The sequence below is a fragment of the Pongo abelii genome, chromosome 1 (genome assembly GCF_028885655.2).
Source record: "Pongo abelii isolate AG06213 chromosome 1, NHGRI_mPonAbe1-v2.0_pri, whole genome shotgun sequence".
NCBI classification, from domain to species: Eukaryota; Metazoa; Chordata; class Mammalia; order Primates; family Hominidae; genus Pongo; species Pongo abelii.
Genome location: NC_071985.2, coordinates 115,553,940 through 115,561,040, shown reverse-complemented (window position 1 = coordinate 115,561,040; position 7,101 = coordinate 115,553,940).

Below are 7,101 nucleotides of genomic sequence, written 5' to 3'. Positions count from 1 at the left end.
GCACATTCTTGTACTCTTTCAGAAATAGTGTGGGTTGTGATGATAGATTTGGGTTTGAATTCTGGTTAACCTGTTGGCTATGTGATCCTGGGTGAGTTACGTAACCTCTCAGAACATATTTTCTCCTCTATAAAATGGTGATGGTGATGGTGCTAGGGTCAAAATGATACCACCTTATGGGATAAGGATTGGATGAGAGAAATACCTAGTTTGACCCATAGGAGGCACTCCATTTCCTTCCCTTTTATAAAGGTGGTTATTTGCATCAGTAGACCTCAGATTTCCACAATAGTTACATGTTTATATAGGTGATGTGTTCTCTTCAAACATGTCTCATGTTACATGGTGAATTTTTTTTTAAGAGATAGGGTCTCACCCTGTCACCTAGGCTGGAGTGCAGCAGCATGATCCTAGCTCACTGCAGCCTTGAACTCCTGGGTTTAAAATATCCTGCCACCTTAGCCTCCTGAGTAGCTTGGACTACAGGTGCATGCCACCACACTTGGTTAATTAAAAAAAATTTTTTTTTCATAAGGACAGGGTCTTGCTATGTTGCCCAGTTTGGTCTTGAACTCCTGGCCTCAAGTGATCCTCCTGGCTTGGCATCCCAAAGCACTGAGATTACAGGCATAAGCCACCACACCTGGCCTCACAGTGTCTTAACTCAGCAATGGGGCATGGAGGCGTTAATATCTGTATTGCTAAAAAGCACCCCTGAGCCTCCAGACTGAGAATTGTCAGTCTACAGTATGATACCCCAAGTATCTCTCACGAGTTTGATATTTTTGTGATACCTTATTCTTCACTCTTAGTAGCTTTATTTCAATAAAGTAAGGCTTTGCTTATATGGGAGGGCAGTGCATTAAGCTGATGCAAATTATAGTTGATAAACTACCTTCTCATGTATAGCTGAATGCCAGGGAGCATTTTTGTTGGGGGCAGGGCTGGCGGGAGTTTTGATGGAAATAATAGTAGAGAGATGGAGAGTACACAAGACCTAGAGGAGGGCTGATTGAACCATAAGGAAAAACAGATAAAAGGGAAGGTGAGAGGAATTGAAGACAATTATCATTTTTCTCATACAGCCTCATTTAGCAGGCTGAGACTTGGCTGTTTCGGGAGTACCTGCTGCCTCTCACTAGAAACTGCCATCTTTATGCTATCACCCTGTCTCCCATCCAGTCTTACCTACCCGAGGTATAAGACCTGGACTCATCACTTGAGTTATACATGGTTACCTGATCCATGTCATCAAAGTCATATTAAATACTGTAAGATTCTCGGATTTAATCTGTCAAAACCTAAATAGCTCTTCCTACAATGATACATGAATGGTTACAAATAAAGTTTGGAAACTGCAAATATAGAAAACTAGAGAGAAAGGAAGTGGTCCCAGTCTACCATGAGCAGCTCATAGGCTAGATGAACTGAACATAGCTTTTGGTTTGTTCTAAGGAAAGGATATAAGACCAAAGTGTCCATAAAGTTCTTATTTAAAGTAACTTTTAGAGTTTTGGGGTAAGAGATCTTTCGATTGAAACTACTAAGAATACTTCTTAGGCCAGGCAATTTGAACTGAAGAGATAAGATAAAGCTGAAGGTCAAAGTTATGACTTTGAGAAGAGTCAAGGCAATGTCATCATCAAGGGAGCCAATCTTCCAGTAGACAGGGGCTCCTGGAGTGATAACTACAGACCTGCTATTTCCAGGCTGCAAATTAATTGCATTGGACCAGCAGACACCATCAGTAAACAAGCCTGCCAGGGAATATCTACTTGATCCTCTTTCACAGAGCAAACTTCCAAGGGCTGCCTGGGTCCCATCCTTATTTTGTTATCATCTTCAAGTGAGTCCAAGTGCACAGCAATGAAAAAAATGCATGTGTAGACTAAAGAAAAGAGTAACATAACGACGCGTTGGACCATGAAGTGATAGATAGCTTCATGAAGAAAGAAGAATTTTGGAGGGAACTTGATGATGGGTAAAATTTAAAGAAAGATGGGAGACAGCAAATGTATCCATACTTCTGGAATGTTTTAGCTTTTGGCACTTAGGTTTGAGCATCTCCAGATGTCTGTGGTGTACCTCATAATCTGGTCCTTGCAGTTGAGCTGATGTGATAACATCTGTTATCTAAGGTATCTACTGTGTGCTCATGGACAAGGCATCTGTTTCTGTGACTCTGTTTATTTTCATTGATGACTCCCATATTGAAACTCCTGGGAATGATTCCATGAAAGATGAAATAAGCCAAGGTTTGAAGGAGCAAACAGTTCAAACACATAGCAATATAGTGGGAATTAGAGCAGCCTGATGGATGTGTGGAGACTTCACCAGCTGGAAGCAGACTGGGAATTACAAGTTTCATCAACAGAACCAAAGCACATGACATATGCCACAGAGCAGAATCCTTATTATGTAATAATGACCCCTGCACACTTCTCTCCCCCAGTTAACAATGCACAGATTGAGGTCATTGTGTATTTACAACCTGGAGATAGCTGACAGCCCATACTTCACCTTGAAGTTTGACTTGTCTGTTCCCTCAAATGTGTCAACACTTCTGAAATGTTTTCGCCTTTGGCACATCAGTTTGAACATCCCCAGATGTCTATGGTGTACCTCAAAATCTGGTCCTTGCAGTCGGGCTGATATGACACATCTGTTGTCTAATGTACCTACTGTGTGCTCACGGACAAAGCCAAATAATTAATCTGGGCCGGGATTGTTTATGCTTTCACAGTTTGCTCTCTCGGTTTGGTTTGGCCTTCTTGCAGAAGGCCTATATTGGGACCAAACTGGGAATGCAACAGGGGAAAGTTGGTCTAAAAATCTTCTGGGAATTTGCCATTTGGCAATTAAATTTTCTGTAGATTACATCTCTCTACCAATTACCAGTGTGGCTTTTAGAACGTTATAAAATCTGAGCATAGCCAGTTACATTTCTTTTACCCTGAGTCTCTGGGTCTTTATCTGAAAAATTAAAGGACTAGAAAAGATGACTTTGAGTTTTTTACAGTTCTAATATTTGAGAATTTAATAATTGCTCAGTAGTGAAAGTCAGATTTCTTGACGCTAGAGCAATTAGTTTGTCCACCTATATGTATTCTCCTACATGTATCTGCCTGAAGCCCATTGCTACTAGTATCTCCCGAGATGGAAATGTGCCAGGCTGGTATAAGCCCAGTGGAATTTCACTAAGAAACTAGACCCAGCCACCCAGCCCATACTCACAGTCTTATCTTTCCTCCCATTCATTTACCCATTCACTCAACAAGCATTTATTGAAGGCCTGTTAAGTGTTAGGTACTAATCTTTAGAACCTGCTCTATGGGTTTTTAGTCCATCTTCCCTTCACTCACTTTTTTTGACAAACCAGGCAGACAACGGTGTAGGAAATGTATATTTAATCATTCTCTTGAACGATCAGAACTCTAAAATCAGTTTTCTATAACAACATGTAATACAGTCACCGTGGCTCCAAGGTCCAGGAAGCCAGTGGTTAACACATGAAAAGTGTGGGAAGGGGGCTGGAAACAAAGTATTCTTTTCCATCAAAGCTTCATTCCTCAAGGCCTCAATTCAAGCAATCATTGTCCTTGCTTTCAAAAGTCTGTGTGTGCTTCATGGAAGGTATATGTTTGTTGCCTTAATTCGAATCGTGGCCAGGCAGGGTCTGGAGATCTAAATTCAGAGCAAGAAAACCTGAGCTAGAACTCAGGCATTTCTCTTACAGAACTTGGCTTGCAGGGCACAATGAAGGGAAAGAAACTTAGAAGCTCAACAAGCTGAAGATAATCCCATCAGGCATTTCCCACAGGCCTTGTCAACTCTGTTCACTGAGAGATGTTATCCTGGTGCCCGATAGAGTTCTGGCTCTCTGTGCTGAGGCAGCAGCCAAAGAAACAGAATGCTTATTTGCCAATGACTAATGTGAGGAAGCAGACAGATTTGTTGGCTCCCCTCTTTCCAGGCCCTTTTCTACGCGAAACCAGGGTGTCTTAGCCCTGACACAGTTGACGCTTCGGATTGGGTAATTGTAATGGGGAGACGTCCTGTACATGGTAGGAGGTTGAGCAGCATCCCTGGCCTGTATCCACTAGTTGGTATTAGCACTGTATCCTCCTCCACTCCCTCATTGTGGTAACCAAAATTGTCTTCAGACATTTCCCCGGGGATGGGGGGCGAAATCACTCCAGCTGAGTCCCACTGCTCTAGATGCTATTGAAAACTGAGATCATAGCTGTCCACGCAGGAGGGAAAGGAGAAGCCTCAGAGCTTGTGATGACATAATGCCATATAGTCAAGGTGAAAGGTCCTTCCCTGGACCATTCATGGATGAACATCATCTGAGAAATAAACCCGCATTTGTTTGTTTAAAAAGAAGGTGTTTAGTTTATTTATAAAATCGGTGTCGCCGACTGCTCTGTTTATGCTAAAATTATGATCATTTTTCTCAACTTTGGCATTTGTCAGTTGGGAAGAGAAGCCGAGGCACCTTCGGAAGCATCATAAAAAGTGAATCATTTGACCCATTACTAAAATGCAGCCGCCTCTGAGTTGCGAAGTGGCAGTCAATTAGCAGCATCTTAGGGTACATACTACAGCTTAATTTGTGGAATATAAGATGTGGATATATTGGGATAGACTTTCCAGGGGCTTCCTCAGAGCAACATTACAGCACATATAACTAAAAATTCAGAGACAAAGGACATGCACTATCCTATCCTCTCACTCCCCAGGTGATAGGCAGGGGGAGGTCCCTGAGATCTGGGGGATGCACTTGTCTCCACGTGCATTTTACTTATCACTCTTAACACACTTGTCTAGTTCACATGAATTATTTTCCCAACTTCTAATATGTCTTTGAAGATAGATTTATCTTGTTCATATTGGAGCCTTCTGCTTTTGGCTTCTTTTTGTTTCTTGCTCTTGTTTGTTCACTCCAGACTTCCAGATATGAATTCATTTCCTCCCAGAAATATAAAACTAGGTCATATCTGGTGGTGAAATAGTTCTGTAGTTCCCTGGGATTGTGGAAATAACAGCAATAACATACCATTATAGCCATTCACAAAACAATTATTGAGAACTGAGAGCTTCCCTGCCACTGCGTGGTGTATCTCTTGTTTAGAAAGGGGCTTATTTTTCAGTATTTTGATGTTGTTCTATTGAGGCCACATGGTCCCATGGGTTGCTGGGGAAAAAGAGATGGCTTGAACCTCTCCTCAAGGGGGTATCAACCCAGTGGCAGTCTCAAGGAAGAGAAGAGATGGGTCCTCATAGTAAATGAGAACTGAGAGGAGTCTGGGCAGGCTCCTGAATAGAGGTGGAAAGGTGGTTTCTGCCTCAATTCCTAACCAGGGAGTGTGTGTGGCCTAAAATGCCATTACCCATTATAATGTGTGTCTCAAATAATGTTCTATTCATTTACTTTTATCATTATTTTTTTGAGACAGGGTCTCACTCTGTTGCCCAGGTTGGAGTGCAGTGGTGCAAACATGGCTCACTGCAGCCTAAACCTCCTGGGCTCACGCAATCCTTCCACCTCAGCCTCCTGAGTAGCTGGGACCACAGGTGGACCTCCACGCCTGGCTAATTTTTAAATTTTTTTGTAGAGATGGGGGTCTCACCATATTGTCCAGGTTGGTCTTAAACTCCTGGGCTCAAGCAGTCCTCCCATCTTGGCCTCTCAAAGTGCTGGGGTTACAGGTGTGAGCCACCTTGCTCAGGCTTATTCATTTACTTTAAAAAATCTACTTGATTTATGGTTATTCCTCTGTGGTGCCAGGGAGAAAGAGGTGGACTGCAGCTAACTGGGTAATTGTATATAAGCCTACGTGTGCTGCATGTGAACATTATCCATTAGATGTATGTCGTGGATTTTTTTTTAAAGCTGTAAATTATTCCTCTAAGGGAATACAAGGTAAAGATGAGTCAGCTATGTTATATAGGACATACTATTTAGTTGCAGATTATTAAACACTCATTTGCAGTGTTGTGGGGAATCAAGGAAAGAAAAAAGTTCTTTTCCCTCTACTAGTGAGATTCCCAAGGGACAGTTTCCTTAGGGAAATCTCTGCTGACAACCGTGGAGGATTGGAAATGATGAAAACTGGCGGGTTTCCTTACAAAGAATCTCTCTTGTTCACTGCACTATAGTGAAATCTTGGAGAACAAGAGAAAGAATGAAAAGAAGCAGATTAACAGATCTTTACCTGCCTCTGAAGACTTAGCAATGTAGGCAAGGAATCCATGTGCCCTGGAGAGTGTAAGATATAAATCATACATGCATGCCAAGAGGATGTAAAATACAAAGACCCTTGGGAAGGTGGGATATAAGCTAGGAAGCCTTTTCCTAAAATGGATAAAGGAAGTAGTGGGTATAAATTGCCATAGAGTAGAGAAGATTTCCAGGAAAAGACAGTGAGGGAGGGAGCAAGACCAGAAAGTAATGGTAGGTAGCAGGTAGTGGTAGGCAGCAGTAGTGGTAGGTGGTAATGGTGGGTAGGTATGCGTCTGTGACTTTGACTTTGATATAGTTATGCCCAGAGAGTCACTTTAGGCTCTGGAGCAAAGGAAGGCAATGATGAAATCGTGTTTCAGAATACTTCAATTCTGGCACCGTGTTTCCTATCAGCTAAAACAGGGAAAGGAAGGAGCAGGTACAGTGTTTCAAAACCAGTCTGGGTGTGAGATGATGAAGGCTGGATTAGGGTCAATCTGAGAAGCAACACAGGGGAAAATGTGATAGGTAGGGGTTGATAAGAAATTGACATGAGTGACAGAGGGGAGACAAAAATAGCTCTGAGGCTGTAAACCTGGAGGCTTGGTGGGGATGCCACTGAGTAATATGGGATTATCGACTGGAACTTCATGATCTCAGCTTTATGCACATTTCATATGCAGAAGAATATTCGAAAGGAAATATCCTAACAATAATTGGAGCCAGAGGACTGAAGCGAGAAGGAAATCTCAGCAGGAGGGCTAGTTGGTGAGTCATCTGCCAACTGTCCACAGGGGCCAGCTGGAGGGGCAGGGAGGGGTTTTATGTGAATGATGATATGCTTTATAAATAACAACGGAATCCAGGGTAATTAG